This window comes from Ranitomeya imitator, chromosome 5 (assembly GCF_032444005.1).
Source record: "Ranitomeya imitator isolate aRanImi1 chromosome 5, aRanImi1.pri, whole genome shotgun sequence".
Taxonomy (NCBI): Eukaryota; Metazoa; Chordata; class Amphibia; order Anura; family Dendrobatidae; genus Ranitomeya; species Ranitomeya imitator.
The window spans coordinates 312257114-312276770 of NC_091286.1; positions in this window are offsets into that span (position 1 = coordinate 312257114).

Genomic DNA, 19657 nt, shown 5'->3' on the forward strand with positions numbered 1-19657 from the left:
TCACCGGCGGCTCCAGTCAGCAGGAGGCAACGGTTCCGTCAGATGGTGACAGACTACATGGCTTGCCCTCTTACTGTACTCCCAGACGGCTCTTCCCCGTTCAAGTTTTGGGTCTCTAAGCTGGATACATGGCCAGAGCTAAGCCAGTATGCATTGGAGGTGCTGGCTTGCCCTGCGGCTAGTGTCTTATCGGAACGTGTCTTTAGTGCCGCAGGTGGTGTACTAACAGACCGTCGCATGCGACTATCCTCCGATAACGTTGACCGGCTTACTTTCCTGAAAATGAACCAGGCCTGGATCTCGCAGGAATTTGCCACTCCTCTGCCTGATTAAGTAATTGGGTGTCATCCAGGTCTCCTGCTGTGTTCATCTTTCTACCACCTGAACTGCTATTCCTGGGCTCCAACACCGCCAGTTGCGGCTCAGAAGTGCAGGCTGCACAGTAAAAACATACGACCCAGTGTTATTGGGTTTCAGTAACGTCAGCTGATCCCCAGCTGTGTAGCCGGCAATGTGTCCTGCGACCGCCACGCTGGCACAACAACCTAAATGTAAGGGAACCTGTCCCCCCCCCCCCCCCCGTCGTTTGTTACTGAAAGAGCCATCTTGTGCAGCAGTAATGCTGCACAAGGAAAAGGTAGCTCTTTTTTTTTAGCTCTTTGCACACGCAGAACTTAACACTTATAAAATGTGTTCACTGATACCGTTATACCGTCCCGGAGCTGGGACTTTCCTTCGTAATGTGACGCAGCACAGCCGTCATTCCTACCCCCTTGGTGCCATGCGCTGCCTCCTCAGCGTTGTTTTAAGCTGTCACGGAGCCTGCGCTGTTCTGTTATCCCTTGGGCATGCCCTATTTGCGCTGCCTGTCTTCTGACATAATTTGGTGTCAGGCTGGCTGCGCCTGTGCGGCCGCGCTGCCCGAGATCCCGCCTCGCAGTGTCTTCTGATTGAGTCACACTGCGGGCCTGGGATCCATGGGCATGCGCAGTGCATATCTTCCCCTCGGGCTCTCGCTCATTTCCCTCCGCCTTCTTTAGACTGTGCGCCGTCAGCTGATCCCTAGCATGCCACGGCCGTGACACCGCACAGTCTGAAGAAGAGGGAAGGAGGGGAGTGAGAGTCGAGGTTATGCACTGTGCATGCCCATGGTTCCAAGGCCCGCAGTGGGATTACGTTAGATGAGACTGCGAGGTGGGATCTGGAGCAGCGTGGACGCACAGGCACTGACAGCCTGACACCAAATTATGTCAGAAGACAGGCAGCGCTAATTGGGCATGGCCAAGGGCTAACAGAACAGCGCAGGCTCCGTGGCAGCTTAAAACAACGCTGAGGAGGCAGCGCACGGCATCAAGGGGATAGGAATGACAGCTGTGCTGTGTCCCATTACGAAGGAAATTCGCACCTCCGGAACGGTTTAACGGTATAAAGGGACACATTTTTAGTGTTTACTTCGGTGTTTGCAAGGAGCATAATTAAAAGAGCAACCTTTTCCTTTTGCATCCTTAGTGCTGCACAACATGGCTCTTTCAGCTACAAACGTCTTGGGGGGGGGGGTTAAAGGTTTCCTTTCAACTTGCTCCAATCAGGCTTCGGCCTACACTCTGTTCCTCTGCTCCTCCTGCTGTCCCTGGGCTCTAACACCGCCAGTTGGTGCCTGGAAGTGCTGTGTGCACAGTCAACAGTCGCTCCTCTGTTATTGGGGTTCAGTAACGTCAGCTGATCCCCAGCTGTGTGTGCGGCAATACCTCCAATCTGCTCCTCCTGCTGTCCCTGGGCTCTAACACCGCCAGTTGGTGCCTGGAAGTGCTGTGTGCACAGTCAACAGTCGCTCCTCTGTTATTGGGGTTCAGTAACGTCAGCTGATCCCCAGCTGTGTATCCGGCAACGTGTCATGCGACCGCCACGCTGGCACAACTAAAATGTAAGGGGACCTGTCCCCCCCCCCCCCTAGGCGTTTGTTACTGAAAGAGCCACCATGTGCAGCACTAATACTGCACAAGGGAAAGGTCGCTCTTGAAATTATGCTCCTTGCAAACGCTGAACTACACACTCATGTAATGTGTCCCCTCACACCGTCCAACCGTCCCGGAGGTGGGACTTTCCTTTGTAATGTGACACAGCACAGCCGTCATTGCTACCCCCTTGGCACCGTGCGCTGCCTCCTTAGCGTTGTTTGATTCCGTCATGGACCCTGCGCTGTTATGTTATCCCTTGGCCATGCACAGTTTGCGCTGCCCGTCCTCTGACATCATTTGTTGTCGTCCTGGCTGCGCCTGTGCGTCCACGCTGCCCGAAATCACACCTCGCAGTGTCGTCTAATGTGATCCCACAGTGGGCCTGGTATCCATGGCCATGCGCAGTGCATATACTAGCCTCTCACTCCCCTTCTTCACGCTTCTTCAGACTAGGCGGCGTCAGCTGATCCCTAATAGCATGCCACGGCCGTGACGCCGCACAGTCTGAAGAAGCAGGAAGGAGGTGAGTGAGAGGCGATGATATGCACTGCGCATGCCCATGGATCCCTGGCCCGCAGTGGGACTACATTAGATGACACTGCAAGGTTGGATCTCGGGCAGCTTGGACGCACAGGCACTGCCAGCCTGACACCTACATGATGTCAGAAGACGGGCACCGCTAACTGTGCATGGCCAAGGGATAACATTACAGTGCGGGCTCCGTGACAGAACCAAACAACGTTGAGGAGGTGGTGCCCGGCACCAAGGGGGTTGGAATGACGGCTGTGCTGTGTCACATTACAAAGGAAAGTCCCACTTCCGGGATGGTTTGACGGTGTGAGGGGACACATTATATGAGTGTGTACTTCAGCGTTTGCAAGGAGCATAATTTTCGGAGCCACCATTTTCCATGTGCAGTATTACTGCTGTACAAGATGGCTCTTTCAGCAACAAATGCCTGGGGGGGGGGGTTAAAGGTTCCCTTTCAACTTGCTCCACTGCAGGCTTCGGCCTACACTCTGCTCCTCTTTGATTCCCTGGGTTTCAACACTGTCAGTTGCCACCTGGAAGTGTTGTCTACACAGAAAAAAACACTAGGTGATGTGTCAGTGGGGTTCAGCACCGCCAGCTGTTCCCCTGCTGTGTAGTCGGCAACGTGTCCAGCACAAGCCACGCTGGCACAACAGAACAAAAGCTGCCACCAGTGCAGGCTTCGGCCTACACTCTGCTCCTCTCCTCCTCCTGCTGACCCTGGGCTCAAACACCGCTAGTTTTTGCCCGGAAGTGCTAGCTGCACAGAGAAAAACACCAGCCAATGTGTTAGTGGGGTTCAGCAACGCCAGCTGTTCCCCTGCTGTGTAGCCGGCAACGTGACCTGCAAACGCCATGCAGGCACAGGAACTGAAATTAAAAGGGAACCTGGCCCCACCCCCCCAGGTGTTTCTATGTATAACAGCCACCTAGTACAGCAGTACTGCTGCATTTGTACAAGGTGGCTGACTTTTTCTCCTTGCCCACGTGGAACTCAACACGTACAAAATGTGTCTCATTGAGACCATTCCACTGTCCCTGAGGTGTGACTTTCCTTTGTAATGATACGCAGCACCCCCCTTGGTAGCGTTTCCCGTCTTTTGTCATCATGGTTAGCTGGCTGCGCCTGTGCATCCGCCCTGCTAGAAACAACGCCCCTCGTTGTCATATTTATTTTGTCAGCGAGGGTGTGGTTTATGGGCACGAGCAGTGCATATGTTCGCCTGTCTTAACTCATCTCCTTCCGCCTTCTTCAGACTGTGCGGCCTCCTGGCCGTGGTAGGCGATAAGGGATCAGCTGAGGCCGCCCAGTCTGGAGCAGGTGTAAGGACATGTGTAAGCGGCCAACCTATTTACTGCACAAGGCCACGAATCCCAGCCACGCAGTGTGATTTTTTGAAAACACACTGTGGGTCTGGGATTCATGTCCATCGCTAACCGCAACGGCCGACATGAAATGAGGTCAGAAGACAGGAAGCGCTCACAGCGCATGGCCAAGGGATCACAATAGCGCAGACTCCTGTACAGCAAATAACAACGCTCAGGAATCTGCGCCCAGTACCTAGGTGCAAATTTTTACACCTGTGCTGCGTCTCGTTAAAAAGACAAGTCACGCCTCCACAACTGTTTGACAGTATAATGGGCTAAATAGTGTACGTGTTTTAGTCAGCGTGTGCAAGGAGCAAAACAAATAGAGCAACCTTTTACTTGTGCAGCATTAATGCTGCACAAGGTGTGGCTCTTGTACCTTGCAACACCTGAGGGGGGGGTTAAAGGTAACCTTTGAAATTGGTTCAACTAGGCTTCGGCCTACACTCTGCTTCTCTACTCCTCCTGCTGACCCTGGGCTCAAACACCGCTAGTTTTTGCCCGGAAATGCTAGCTGCACAGAGAAAAACACCAGCCAATGTGTTAGTGGGGTTCAGCACCGCCAGCTGTTCCCCTGCTGTGTAGTCGGCAACGTGTCCAGCACAAGCCACGCTGGCACAACCGACCAAAAGCTGCCACCAGTGCAGGCTTCGGCCTACACTTTGCTCCTCTCCTCCTCCTGCTGACCCTGGGCTCAAACAACGCCAGTTTCTGCCCGGACATGCTAGCTGCACAGAGAAAAACACCAGCCAATGTGTTAGTGGGGTTCAGCACCGCCTGCTGTTCCCCCGCTGTGTAGCCGGCATCGTGTCCAGCACAAGCCACGCTGGCACAACCGACCAAAAGCTGCCACCAGTGCAGGCTTCGGCCTACACTTTGCTCCTCTCCTCCTCCTCCTGCTGACCCTGGGCTCTAACACCGCTAGTTTTTGCCCGGACATGCAATCTGCACAGAGAAAAACACCAGTCAATGTGTCAGTGGGGTTCAGCAACGCCAGCTGTTCCCCTGCTGTGTAGCTTGCAACGTGACCTGCAAACGCCACGCAGGCACATGAACTGAAATTGAAGGGAGCCTGCCCCCCACCCACAGGTGTTTCTATGTATATCAGCCACCTTGTACAGCAGTACTGCTGCATTTGTACGAGGTGGCTGACTGTTTCTCCTTGCCCACGTGGAACTCAACACGTACAAAATGTGTCTCATTAGAGACCATTACAATGTCCCTGAGGTGTGACTTTCCTTTGTAATGACACGCAGCACCACCCTTGTTAGCGCTGCCCGTCTTTTGACATCATTGGTTAGCTGGCTGCGCCTGTGCATCTCCCCTGCTCGAAACAACGGCCCTCGGTGTCTTATTTTTTTGGACAGCGAGGGTGTGATTGATGGGCATGTGCAGTGCATATGTTTGCCTGTGTTCACTCATCTCCTTCCGCCTTCTTCAGACTGGGTGTCCTCATGGCCGCGGCAGGCGATAAGGGATCAGATGAGGCCGCCCAGTCTGAAGCAGGTGTAAGGACATGTGTGAGCGGCAAACATATTTAGTGCACCAGGGCACGAATCCCAGCACCGCAGTGTGATTTTTTAAAAACACACTGTGGGTCTGGGATTCATGTCCATCGCTAACCGCAACGGCCGACATGAAATGAGGTCAGAAGACAGGAAGCGCTCACAGCGCATGGCCAAGGGATCACAATAGCGCAGACTCCTGTACAGCAAATAAGAACGCTCAGGAATCTGCGCCCAGTACCTAGGTGCAAATTTTGACACCTGTGCTCCGTCTCGTTAAAAAGACAAGTCACGCCTCCACAACTGTTTGACAGTATAATGGGCTAAATAGTGTACGTGTTTTAGTCAGCGTGTGCAAGGAGCAAAACAAATAGAGCAACCTTTTACTTGTGCAGCATTAATGCTGCACAAGGTGTGGCTCTTGTACCTTGCAACACCTGAGGGGGGGGTTAAAGGTAACCTTTGAAATTGGTTCAACTAGGCTTCGGCCTACACTCTGCTCCTCTACTCCTCCTGCTGACCCTGGGCTCAAACACCGCTAGTTTTTGCCCGGAAATGCTAGCTGCACAGAGAAAAACACCAGCCAATGTGTTAGTGGGGTTCAGCACCGCCAGCTGTTCCCCTGCTGTGTAGTCGGCAACGTGTCCAGCACAAGCCACGCTGGCACAACCGACCAAAAGCTGCCACCAGTGCAGGCTTCGGCCTACACTTTGCTCCTCTCCTCCTCCTGCTGACCCTGGGCTCAAACAACGCCAGTTTCTGCCCGGACATGCTAGCTGCACAGAGAAAAACACCAGCCAATGTGTTAGTGGGGTTCAGCAACGCCAGCTGTTCCCCTGCTGTGTAGCTTGCAACGTGACCTGCAAACGCCACGCAGGCACATGAACTGAAATTGAAGGGAGCCTGCCCCCCACCCACAGGTGTTTCTATGTATATCAGCCACCTTGTACAGCAGTACTGCTGCATTTGTACGAGGTGGCTGACTTTTTCTCCTTGCCCACGTGGAACTCAACACGTACAAAATGTGTCTCATTAGAGACCATTACAATGTCCCTGAGGTGTGACTTTCCTTTGTAATGACACGCAGCACCCCCATTGTTAGCGCTGCCCGTCTCCTGACATCATTGGTTGGCTGGCTGTGCCTGTGCGTCCCCCCTGCCCGACACAACGCCCCCCGTTGTCTCATATATTTTGACTGCGAGGGTGTGATTGATGGGCACGAGCAGTGCATATGTTCCCCTGTTTTCACTCCCCTCCTTCCGCCTTCTTCTGACTGTGCGGCCTCATGGCCGCGGCATGCGATAAGGGATCAGCTGAGGCCGCCCAGTCTGAAGCAGGTGTAAGGACATGTGTGAGCGGCGATCATATTTACTGCACAAGGCCACGAATCCCAGCACCGCAGTGTGACTTTAGGAAAAGCCACTGTGGGTCTGGGATTTATGGCCATCGTTAACCGCACCGGCCAACATGAAATGAGGTCATGAGACGGCCTGCACTAACAGGGTATTGCCAAGGGATAACACAAGAGCGCAGACTCCTGTACAGCAAATAACAACGCTCAGGAATCTGCGCCCAGTACCTAGGTGCAAATTTTGACACCTGTGCTGCGTCTCGTTAAAAAGACAAGTCACGCCTCCACAACTGTTTGACAGTATAATGGGCTAAATAGTGTACGTGTTTAATTCAGCGTGTGCAAGGAGCAAAATTAAATAGAGCAACCTTTGACTTGTGCATCATTAATGCTGTTCAAGGTGTGGCTCTTGTACCTTGCAACACCTGAGGGGGGGGTTAAAGGTAACCTTTGAAATTGGTTCAACTAGGCTTCGGCCTACACTCTGCTCCTCTACTCCTCCTGCTGACCCTGGGCTCAAACAACGCCAGTTTCTGCCCGGAAATGCTAGCTGCACAGAGAAAAACACCAGCCAATGTGTTAGTGGGGTTCAGCACCGCCAGCTGTTCCCCTGCTGTGTAGTCGGCAACGTGTCCAGCACAAGCCACGCTGGCACAACAGAACAAAAGCTGCCACCAGTGCAGGCTGCGGCCTACACTTTGCTCCTCTCCTCCTCCTCCTGCTGACCCTGGGCTCTAACACCGCTAGTTTTTGCCCGGACATGCAATCTGCACAGAGAAAAACACCAGTCAATGTGTCAGTGGGGTTCAGCAACGCCAGCTGTTCCCCTGCTGTGTAGCTTGCAACGTGACCTGCAAACGCCACGCAGGCACATGAACTGAAATTGAAGGGAGCCTGCCCCCCACCCACAGGTGTTTCTATGTATAACAGCCACCTTGTACAGCAGTACTGCTGCATTTGTACAAGGTGGCTGACTTTTTCTCCTTGCACACGTGGAACTCAACAAGTACAAAATGTGTCTCATTACAGACCATTACAATGTCCCTGAGGTGTGACTTTCCTTTTTAATGACACGCAGCACCCCCATTGTTAGCGCTGCCCGTCTCCTGACATCATTGGTTGGCTGGCTGTGCCTGTGCGTCCCCCCTGCCCGACACAACGCCCCCCGTTGTCTCATATATTTTGACTGCGAGGGTGTGATTGATGGGCACGAGCAGTGCATATGTTCCCCTGTTTTCACTCCCCTCCTTCCGCCTTCTTCTGACTGTGCGGCCTCATGGCCGCGGCATGCGATAAGGGATCAGCTGAGGCCGCCCAGTCTGAAGCAGGTGTAAGGACATGTGTGAGCGGCGATCATATTTACTGCACAAGGCCACGAATCCCAGCACCGCAGTGTGACTTTAGGAAAAGCCACTGTGGGTCTGGGATTTATGGCCATCGTTAACCGCACCGGCCAACATGAAATGAGGTCATGAGACGGCCTGCACTAACAGGGTATTGCCAAGGGATAACACAAGAGCGCAGACTCCTGTACAGCAAATAACAACGCTCAGGAATCTGCGCCCAGTACCTAGGTGCAAATTTTGACACCTGTGCTGCGTCTCGTTAAAAAGACAAGTCACGCCTCCACAACTGTTTGACAGTATAATGGGCTAAATAGTGTACGTGTTTAATTCAGCGTGTGCAAGGAGCAAAATTAAATAGAGCAACCTTTGACTTGTGCATCATTAATGCTGTTCAAGGTGTGGCTCTTGTACCTTGCAACACCTGAGGGGGGGGTTAAAGGTAACCTTTGAAATTGGTTCAACTAGGCTTCGGCCTACACTCTGCTCCTCTACTCCTCCTGCTGACCCTGGGCTCAAACAACGCCAGTTTCTGCCCGGAAATGCTAGCTGCACAGAGAAAAACACCAGCCAATGTGTTAGTGGGGTTCAGCACCGCCAGCTGTTCCCCTGCTGTGTAGTCGGCAACGTGTCCAGCACAAGCCACGCTGGCACAACAGAACAAAAGCTGCCACCAGTGCAGGCTGCGGCCTACACTTTGCTCCTCTCCTCCTCCTCCTGCTGACCCTGGGCTCTAACACCGCTAGTTTTTGCCCGGACATGCAATCTGCACAGAGAAAAACACCAGTCAATGTGTCAGTGGGGTTCAGCAACGCCAGCTGTTCCCCTGCTGTGTAGCTTGCAACGTGACCTGCAAACGCCACGCAGGCACATGAACTGAAATTGAAGGGAGCCTGCCCCCCACCCACAGGTGTTTCTATGTATAACAGCCACCTTGTACAGCAGTACTGCTGCATTTGTACAAGGTGGCTGACTTTTTCTCCTTGCACACGTGGAACTCAACAAGTACAAAATGTGTCTCATTACAGACCATTACAATGTCCCTGAGGTGTGACTTTCCTTTTTAATGACACGCAGCACCCCCATTGTTAGCGCTGCCCGTCTCCTGACATCATTGGTTGGCTGGCTGTGCCTGTGCGTCCCCCCTGTCCGACACAACGCCCCCCGTTGTCTCATATATTTTGACTGCGAGGGTGTGATTGATGGGCACGAGCAGTGCATATGTTCCCCTGTTTTCACTCCCCTCCTTCCGCCTTCTTCTGACTGTGCGGCCTCATGGCCGCGGCATGCGATAAGGGATCAGCTGAGGCCGCCCAGTCTGAAGCAGGTGTAAGGACATGTGTGAGCGGCGATCATATTTACTGCACAAGGCCACGAATCCCAGCACCGCAGTGTGACTTTAGGAAAAGCCACTGTGGGTCTGGGATTTATGGCCATCGTTAACCGCACCGGCCAACATGAAATGAGGTCATGAGACGGCCTGCACTAACAGGGTATTGCCAAGGGATAACACAAGAGCGCAGACTCCTGTACAGCAAATAACAACGCTCAGGAATCTGCGCCCAGTACCTAGGTGCAAATTTTGACACCTGTGCTGCGTCTCGTTAAAAAGACAAGTCACGCCTCCACAACTGTTTGACAGTATAATGGGCTAAATAGTGTACGTGTTTAATTCAGCGTGTGCAAGGAGCAAAATTAAATAGAGCAACCTTTGACTTGTGCATCATTAATGCTGTTCAAGGTGTGGCTCTTGTACCTTGCAACACCTGAGGGGGGGGTTAAAGGTAACCTTTGAAATTGGTTCAACTAGGCTTCGGCCTACACTCTGCTCCTCTACTCCTCCTGCTGACCCTGGGCTCAAACAACGCCAGTTTCTGCCCGGACATGCTAGCTGCACAGAGAAAAACACCAGCCAATGTGTTAGTGGGGTTCAGCACCGCCAGCTGTTCCCCCGCTGTGTAGCCGGCATCGTGTCCAGCACAAGCCACGCTGGCACAACCGACCAAAAGCTGCCACCAGTGCAGGCTTCGGCCTACACTTTGCTCCTCTCCTCCTCCTCCTGCTGACCCTGGGCTCTAACACCGCTAGTTTTTGCCCGGACATGCAATCTGCACAGAGAAAAACACCAGTCAATGTGTCAGTGGGGTTCAGCAACGCCAGCTGTTCCCCTGCTGTGTAGCTTGCAACGTGACCTGCAAACGCCACGCAGGCACATGAACTGAAATTGAAGGGAGCCTGCCCCCCACCCACAGGTGTTTCTATGTATAACAGCCACCTTGTACAGCAGTACTGCTGCATTTGTACGAGGTGGCTGACTTTTTCTCCTTGCCCACGTGGAACTCAACACGTACAAAATGTGTCTCATTACAGACCATTACAATGTCCCTGAGGTGTGACTTTCCTTTGTAATGACACGCAGCACCACCCTTGTTAGCGCTGCCCGTCTTTTGACATCATTGGTTAGCTGGCTGCGCCTGTGCATCTCCCCTGCTCGAAACAACGGCCCTCGGTGTCTTATTTTTTTGGACAGCGAGGGTGTGATTGATGGGCATGTGCAGTGCATATGTTTGCCTGTGTTCACTCATCTCCTTCCGCCTTCTTCAGACTGGGTGTCCTCATGGCCTCGGCAGGCGATAAGGGATCAGATGAGGCCGTCCAGTCTGAAGCAGGTGTAAGGACATGTGTGAGCGGCAAACATATTTACTGCACCAGGGCACGAATCCCAGCACCGCAGTGTGATTTTTTAAAAACACACTGTGGGTCTGGGATTCATGTCCATCGCTAACCGCAACGGCCAACATGAAATGAGGTCATAAGACAGGAAGCGCTCACAGCGCATGGCCAAAGGATCACAAGAGCGCAGACTCCTGTACAGCAACTAACAACGCTCAGGAAGCTGCGCCCATGCAAAAAGGTGTTGTTTTCGACACCTGTGCTGCTTTTCTTTAAAAAGACAAGTCACGCCTCCACTACTGTTAAACAGTATAATGGGCTAAATAGTCTACGTGTTGCATTCAGCTTGTGCAAGTAGACAAATTAATAGAGCAACCTTTTACTTGTGCAGCATTAATGCTGCAGAAGGAGTGGCTCTTGTTCTTTGTAACACCTGAGGGGGGGTTAAAGGTAACCTTTGAAATTGGTTCAACTAGGCTTCGGCCTACACTCTGCTCCTCTCCTCCTCCTGCTGACCCTGGGCTCTAACAACGCTAGTTTTTGCCCGGAAATGCTAGCTGCACAGAGAAAAACACCAGCCAATGTGTTAGTGGGGTTCAGCAACGCCAGCTGTTCCCCCGCTGTGTAGCCGGCATCGTGTCCAGCACAAGCCACGCTGGCACAACCGACCAAAAGCTGCCACCAGTGCAGGCTTCGGCCTACACTTTGCTCCTCTCCTCCTCCTCCTGCTGACCCTGGGCTCAAACACCGCTAGTTTTTGCCCGGAAATGCTAGCTGCACAGAGAAAAACACCAGCCAATGTGTTAGTGGGGTTCAGCACCGCCAGCTGTTCCCCTGCTGTGCAGCTTGCAACGTGACCTGCAAACGCCACGCAGGCACATGAACTGAAATTGAAGGGAGCCTGGCCCCCACCCCCAGGTGTTTCTATGTATAACAGCCACCTTGTACAGCAGTACTGCTGCATTTGTACGAGGTGGCTGATGTTTTCTCCTTGCCCACGTGGAACTCAACACGTACAAAATGTGTCTCTTTGAGACCATTCCACTGTCCCTGAGGTGTGACTTTCCTTTCTAATGATACGCAGCACCCCCCTTGGTAGCGCTTCCCGTCTTCTGACATCATTGGTTGGCTACTTGCGCCTGTTCGTCCGCCCTGCCTGAATAAAATGCTCCTCGTTGTCTTAATTATTTTGACTGCGAGGGTGTGATTGATGGGCACGAGCAGTGCATATCTTCGCCTGTCTTAACTCATCTCCTTCAGCCTTCTTCAGACTGTGCAGCCTCATGGCCGCGGCATGCGAGAAGGGATCAGCAGAGGCCGCCCAGTCTGAAGCAGGTGTAAGGACGTGTGTGAGCGGCCAAAATATTTACTGCTCAAGGCCACGAATCCCAGCACCGCAGTGTGGCTTTATGAAAAGACACTGTGGGTCTGGGATTTATGGCCATCGTTAACCGCACCGGCCAACATGAAATGATGTCATAAGATGGGCAGCGCTAACAGGGCATTGCCAAGGGATAACACAAGAGCGCAGACTCCTGTACAGCAAATAACAACGCTCAGGAAGCTGCTCCAAGCACCAAGGCGTTATTTTGGACACCTGTGCTGCGTCTCATCAAAAAACCAAGTCACGCATCCACTACAGTTTGACTGTAGAATGGGGTAAATTGTGTATGTCTTTCATTCAGCGTGTGCAAGTAGACAAATTAATAGAGCAACCTTTCACTTGTGCAGCATTAATACTGCACAAGGTGTGTCTCTTGTACTTTGTAACACCTGAGGGGGGGGTTAAAGGTTTCCTTTGAAATTGGTTCAACTAAGCTTCGGCCTACACTCTGCTCCTCTCCTCCTCCTCCTGCTTCAACACGGGCTCTAACATCGCTAGTTTTTGCCCGCAAGTGCTAGCTGCACAGAGAAAAACACACGCCATTGTGTTAGTGGGGTTCAGCAACGCCAGCTGTTCCCCCAGTGTGTAGCCGGCAAAGTGTCCTGCAAACGCAACGCAGACACAAAGCTGCCTCCAGTGCAGGCTTCGGCCTACACTCATCTCCCCCTGCTTACCCTTTGCTCCAACACCGCTAGTTGGGGCTCTAGGAAGACAATCTTTAATAGGCAAGGCAACGCATCCGGGTTCCAGCACCGCCAGCTGGTTCTCGGCAGTGTTCTTGTCACAGGTACTCCCTCGTGCCAAGCCTGGTTTCAGCACCGTCAGCTGTTTCCGGGTTGTGTCAACTTCACTGAGACGCCTATGCTTGCCCCGTCGTGGTGCGGTCGAGTTAGCCAACTCCAGGGTGCCTCCAGTTTAGGAGCTTCCTATGTGGGCTGCGTGAACTGGTAGTCAAGGCTGGTTCTGTAGTGCCAGTAGGCCCAGCTCCCCCTGTAGGACTGTTGGGGTTCGGTAACTGCGGCTGCCTCGCGGCCTAGCTGTTCTCTCCTCTCCTGTGGACCTTGGGGTCCACCACCTGGTTCCAGCACCGTCAGCTGGTTCCGGGCCGAGCCTTTGGCTTAGGTGCCTCCTCCTGGGTATCCGAGTTCCGCCAACGCCAGGCGGTCCTTGGTAGTGCTTTTAAGCGCGGGCACCTACAGCTTAGTAACCGGGTTCCAGCACCGTCAGCTGGTCCTCGGTCGTGCCATTGGCTCTTGCACACTGGGGCAACGCATCCGGGTTCCAGCACCGCCAGCTGGTTCTCGGCAGTGTTTTTGTCACAGGTACTCCCTCGTGCCAAGCCTGGTTTCAGCACCGTCAGCTGTTTCCGGGTTGTGTCAAGCTCACTGAGACACCTATGCTTGCCTCGTCGTGGTGCGGTCGGGTTAGCCAACTCCAGGGTGCCTCCAGTTTAGGAGCTTCCTATGTGGGCTGCGTGAACTGGTAGTCAAGGCTGGTTCTGTAGTGCCAGTAGGCCCAGCTCCCCCTGTAGGACTGTTGGGGTTCGGTAACTGCGGCTGCCTCGCGGCCTAGCTGTTCTCTCCTCTCCTGTGGACCTTGGGGTCCACCACCTGGTTCCAGCACCGTCAGCTGGTTCCGGGCCGAGCCTTTGGCTTAGGTGCCTCCTCCTGGGTATCCGAGTTCCGCCAACGCCAGGCGGTCCTTGGTAGTGCTTTTAAGCGCGGGCACCTACAGCTTAGTAACCGGGTTCCAGCACCGTCAGCTGGTCCTCGGTCGTGCCATTGGCTCTTGCACACTGGGGCAACGCATCCGGGTTCCAGCACCGCCAGCTGGTTCTCGGCAGTGTTTTTGTCACAGGTACTCCCTCGTGCCAAGCCTGGTTTCAGCACCGTCAGCTGTTTCCGGGTTGTGTCAAGCTCACTGAGACACCTATGCTTGCCTCGTCGTGGTGCGGTCGGGTTAGCCAACTCCAGGGTGCCTCCAGTTTAGGAGCTTCCTATGTGGGCTGCGTGAACTGGTAGTCAAGGCTGGTTCTGTAGTGCCAGTAGGCCCAGCTCCCCCTGTAGGACTGTTGGGGTTCGGTAACTGCGGCTGCCTCGCGGCCTAGCTGTTCTCTCCTCTCCTGTGGACCTTGGGGTCCACCACCTGGTTCCAGCACCGTCAGCTGGTTCCGGGCCGAGCCTTTGGCTTAGGTGCCTCCTCCTGGGTATCCGAGTTCCGCCAACGCCAGGCGGTCCTTGGTAGTGCTTTTAAGCGCGGGCACCTACAGCTTAGTAACCGGGTTCCAGCACCGTCAGCTGGTCCTCGGTCGTGCCATTGGCTCTTGCACACTGGGGCAACGCATCCGGGTTCCAGCACCGCCAGCTGGTTCTCGGCAGTGTTTTTGTCACAGGTACTCCCTCGTGCCAAGCCTGGTTTCAGCACCGTCAGCTGTTTCCGGGTTGTGTCAAGCTCACTGAGACACCTATGCTTGCCTCGTCGTGGTGCGGTCGGGTTAGCCAACTCCAGGGTGCCTCCAGTTTAGGAGCTTCCTATGTGGGCTGCGTGAACTGGTAGTCAAGGCTGGTTCTGTAGTGCCAGTAGGCCCAGCTCCCCCTGTAGGACTGTTGGGGTTCGGTAACTGCGGCTGCCTCGCGGCCTAGCTGTTCTCTCCTCTCCTGTGGACCTTCGGGTCCACCACCTGGTTCCAGCACCGTCAGCTGGTTCCGGGCCGAGCCTTTGGCTTAGGTGCCTCCTCCTGGGTATCCGAGTTCCGCCAACGCCAGGCGGTCCTTGGTAGTGCTTTTAAGCGCGGGCACCTACAGCTTAGTAACCGGGTTCCAGCACCGTCAGCTGGTCCTCGGTCGTGCCATTGGCTCTTGCACACTGGGGCAACGCATCCGGGTTCCAGCACCGCCAGCTGGTTCTCGGCAGTGTTTTTGTCACAGGTACTCCCTCGTGCCAAGCCTGGTTTCAGCACCGTCAGCTGTTTCCGGGTTGTGTCAAGCTCACTGAGACACCTATGCTTGCCTCGTCGTGGTGCGGTCGGGTTAGCCAACTCCAGGGTGCCTCCAGTTTAGGAGCTTCCTATGTGGGCTGCGTGAACTGGTAGTCAAGGCTGGTTCTGTAGTGCCAGTAGGCCCAGCTCCCCCTGTAGGACTGTTGGGGTTCGGTAACTGCGGCTGCCTCGCGGCCTAGCTGTTCTCTCCTCTCCTGTGGACCTTGGGGTCCACCACCTGGTTCCAGCACCGTCAGCTGGTTCCGGGCCGAGCCTTTGGCTTAGGTGCCTCCTCCTGGGTATCCGAGTTCCGCCAACGCCAGGCGGTCCTTGGTAGTGCTTTTAAGCGCGGGCACCTACAGCTTAGTAACCGGGTTCCAGCACCGTCAGCTGGTCCTCGGTCGTGCCATTGGCTCTTGCACACTGGGGCAACGCATCCGGGTTCCAGCACCGCCAGCTGGTTCTCGGCAGTGTTTTTGTCACAGGTACTCCCTCGTGCCAAGCCTGGTTTCAGCACCGTCAGCTGTTTCCGGGTTGTGTCAAGCTCACTGAGACACCTATGCTTGCCTCGTCGTGGTGCGGTCGGGTTAGCCAACTCCAGGGTGCCTCCAGTTTAGGAGCTTCCTATGTGGGCTGCGTGAACTGGTAGTCAAGGCTGGTTCTGTAGTGCCAGTAGGCCCAGCTCCCCCTGTAGGACTGTTGGGGTTCGGTAACTGCGGCTGCCTCGCGGCCTAGCTGTTCTCTCCTCTCCTGTGGACCTTGGGGTCCACCACCTGGTTCCAGCACCGTCAGCTGGTTCCGGGCCGAGCCTTTGGCTTAGGTGCCTCCTCCTGGGTATCCGAGTTCCGCCAACGCCAGGCGGTCCTTGGTAGTGCTTTTAAGCGCGGGCACCTACAGCTTAGTAACCGGGTTCCAGCACCGTCAGCTGGTCCTCGGTCGTGCCATTGGCTCTTGCACACTGGGGCAACGCATCCGGGTTCCAGCACCGCCAGCTGGTTCTCGGCAGTGTTTTTGTCACAGGTACTCCCTCGTGCCAAGCCTGGTTTCAGCACCGTCAGCTGTTTCCGGGTTGTGTCAAGCTCACTGAGACACCTATGCTTGCCTCGTCGTGGTGCGGTCGGGTTAGCCAACTCCAGGGTGCCTCCAGTTTAGGAGCTTCCTATGTGGGCTGCGTGAACTGGTAGTCAAGGCTGGTTCTGTAGTGCCAGTAGGCCCAGCTCCCCCTGTAGGACTGTTGGGGTTCGGTAACTGCGGCTGCCTCGCGGCCTAGCTGTTCTCTCCTCTCCTGTGGACCTTGGGGTCCACCACCTGGTTCCAGCACCGTCAGCTGGTTCCGGGCCGAGCCTTTGGCTTAGGTGCCTCCTCCTGGGTATCCGAGTTCCGCCAACGCCAGGCGGTCCTTGGTAGTGCTTTTAAGCGCGGGCACCTACAGCTTAGTAACCGGGTTCCAGCACCGTCAGCTGGTCCTCGGTCGTGCCATTGGCTCTTGCACACTGGGGCAACGCATCCGGGTTCCAGCACCGCCAGCTGGTTCTCGGCAGTGTTTTTGTCACAGGTACTCCCTCGTGCCAAGCCTGGTTTCAGCACCGTCAGCTGTTTCCGGGTTGTGTCAAGCTCACTGAGACACCTATGCTTGCCTCGTCGTGGTGCGGTCGGGTTAGCCAACTCCAGGGTGCCTCCAGTTTAGGAGCTTCCTATGTGGGCTGCGTGAACTGGTAGTCAAGGCTGGTTCTATAGTGCCAGTAGGCCCAGCTCCCCCTGTAGGACTGTTGGGGTTCGGTAACTGCGGCTGCCTCGCGGCCTAGCTGTTCTCTCCTCTCCTGTGGACCTTCGGGTCCACCACCTGGTTCCAGCACCGTCAGCTGGTTCCGGGCCGAGCCTTTGGCTTAGGTGCCTCCTCCTGGGTATCCGAGTTCCGCCAACGCCAGGCGGTCCTTGGTAGTGCTTTTAAGCGCGGGCACCTACAGCTTAGTAACCGGGTTCCAGCACCGTCAGCTGGTCCTCGGTCGTGCCATTGGCTCTTGCACACTGGGGCAACGCATCCGGGTTCCAGCACCGCCAGCTGGTTCTCGGCAGTGTTTTTGTCACAGGTACTCCCTCGTGCCAAGCCTGGTTTCAGCACCGTCAGCTGTTTCCGGGTTGTGTCAAGCTCACTGAGACACCTATGCTTGCCTCGTCGTGGTGCGGTCGGGTTAGCCAACTCCAGGGTGCCTCCAGTTTAGGAGCTTCCTATGTGGGCTGCGTGAACTGGTAGTCAAGGCTGGTTCTGTAGTGCCAGTAGGCCCAGCTCCCCCTGTAGGACTGTTGGGGTTCGGTAACTGCGGCTGCCTCGCGGCCTAGCTGTTCTCTCCTCTCCTGTGGACCTTCGGGTCCACCACCTGGTTCCAGCACCGTCAGCTGGTTCTCGGCAGTGTCTTTTGCTCTTGTACCTTCTGCTCCCCATCCTGGTTCCAGTACCGTCAGCTGGTTCCGGGCAGAGCCTTTGGCTTAGGTGCCTCCTTCTGGGTATCCAAGTTCCACCAACGTCAGGTGGTCCTTGGTAGTGCTTTCAGGCACGGGTACCTCCTGCTTAGTAACCGGGTTCCAGTAACGTCAGCTGGTCCTCGGTAGTTCCATTGGCTCTTGGACCTTCGGCTACCCATCCGGGTTCCAGTACCGTCAGCTGGTTCTCGGCAGTGTCTTTTGCTCTTGTACCTTCTGCTCCCCATCCTGGTTCCAGTAACGTCAGCTGGTTCCGGGCAGAGCCTTTGGCTTAGGTGCCTCCTTCTGGGTATCCGAGTTCCGTCAACGTCAGGCGGTCCTTGGTAGTGCTTTTTAGCACGGGTACCTCCTGCTTAGTAACCGGGTTCCAGTAACGTCAGCTGGTCCTCGGTAGTTCCATAGGCTCTTGAACCTTCGGGTAGCCATCCGAGTTCCAGTTCCATCAGCTGGTTCTTGGCATTTTCTCAGCCTTCTTGTACCTTCTGCTACATTTCCAAGTTGAAGACCCTAACGTCGACGACCCGGAAGACCACCACGATGACGACGACACGGAAGACCACCCCGATGACGACGACGACGACGGCGGAGACGACGACGGCGGAGATGACGACACTGGAGACGACGACCCTGGAGACGACAACATGGAAGACCGAGAAGCAGAAGAACAAGAGGCTGCAGAACAAAGAGCAGAAGAACATTAAGCATAAGACTTAATATCAGAGCAAAAGATATTATCTAAATTATATGCAGAAGAAGACTAAGCAGTGTATGGGGGTGAGTCCGTTCCTCCTCGTGGTGCCCCTGGATAAAGCCTGATGCTGCAGGCCAAACTGAACGCGGACAAATGTAACTTTTGTGACTGGCAGAACGGAAGGTGTAATCTTCAAACTTTTATAGATAACAACTACGGGAATGCCTGTCACAAATGAGAATATGATGAAGAAGTAGAATAGGAAGAATAATAACAGTGGAATAAAAAGAATATGTAGAATAAGAAGAATAATAATAGTTGAATAAAATGAATATGAAGAATGTAATAAAAAAAAAAAAATAGGTAGAAGATGAAGAAGAAGATGAATAAGGTGAAGAAGTTGATGTCAAAGATGCTGATGATGATGAAGATGAAAGTGTGGGAAAAGAAAAAAAAAAAGAAAAAAAAGAAGGGGAAGGGCGTGGAATAGTGAAACATCAATATCTGACAAAATAAAAAAAAAATTTACATAGTCAATATCTTTGTCACTCCGAACGTCTTAAAAAAAAACAAAAAACATGCTATTCTATTTGATTGGGATAAACCTCTATGACTTTAATGTCTCCGCCACCTCCCCAAATACATCCGGCATTATTCTTAGTTGTTTTCCTTCATGTAGAATGAACCTACAAGGAAAGAAAGGGTTTATTTTAATTCCGATATTTTGGTCCCATTGACTTGCATTGGGATCGGGTATCGGTATCGGCGATATCCGATATTTTTTGAATATCGGCCGATCCAAACCGATACCGATACTTTCCGATATCGGAAGGTATCGCTCAACACTAGCCGTGACGTGGTCCAGATTTCCTGGGCCCACTAATTACTTGAACCAGCCCTACCCCCCACAACTTTAGCCAAATGACCCCCAATTTCAAATGCCTTCCAATTATTATAAGGTAAATTACGCTTGACAAGCTTCATTAAGAAGAATGGATGGTTTTGACATTAAAATGGGCACTCTAGGTGTTTTCCTGGCCCCCACTCACTGCCGACTATGCTGCCCCATTGACTTGCATTGGGTTTCGTGTTTCGGTCGATCCCGACTTTACGTCATAATCGGCCGATTTCACTCGACCCGACTTTGGACATAGTCGGGTTTCGCAAAACCCGGCTCGACTCTAAAAAGGTCAAGGTCGCTCAACTCTAGTGTTGACCCATTTACCACTCGAACGGTCACTGGCTGGGCGAGCATCACCAAGGGTATTGCGTGACGCTGGGCAAAGGCGGAGGACATAAAGTTACCCTCTGCCCCAGAATCCAAGCATAGCTCGACCGTGAGAGTGGATGGGCCTATGGTAATTGTCCCCTTGAAGGACAACTTTGAGGCAAACG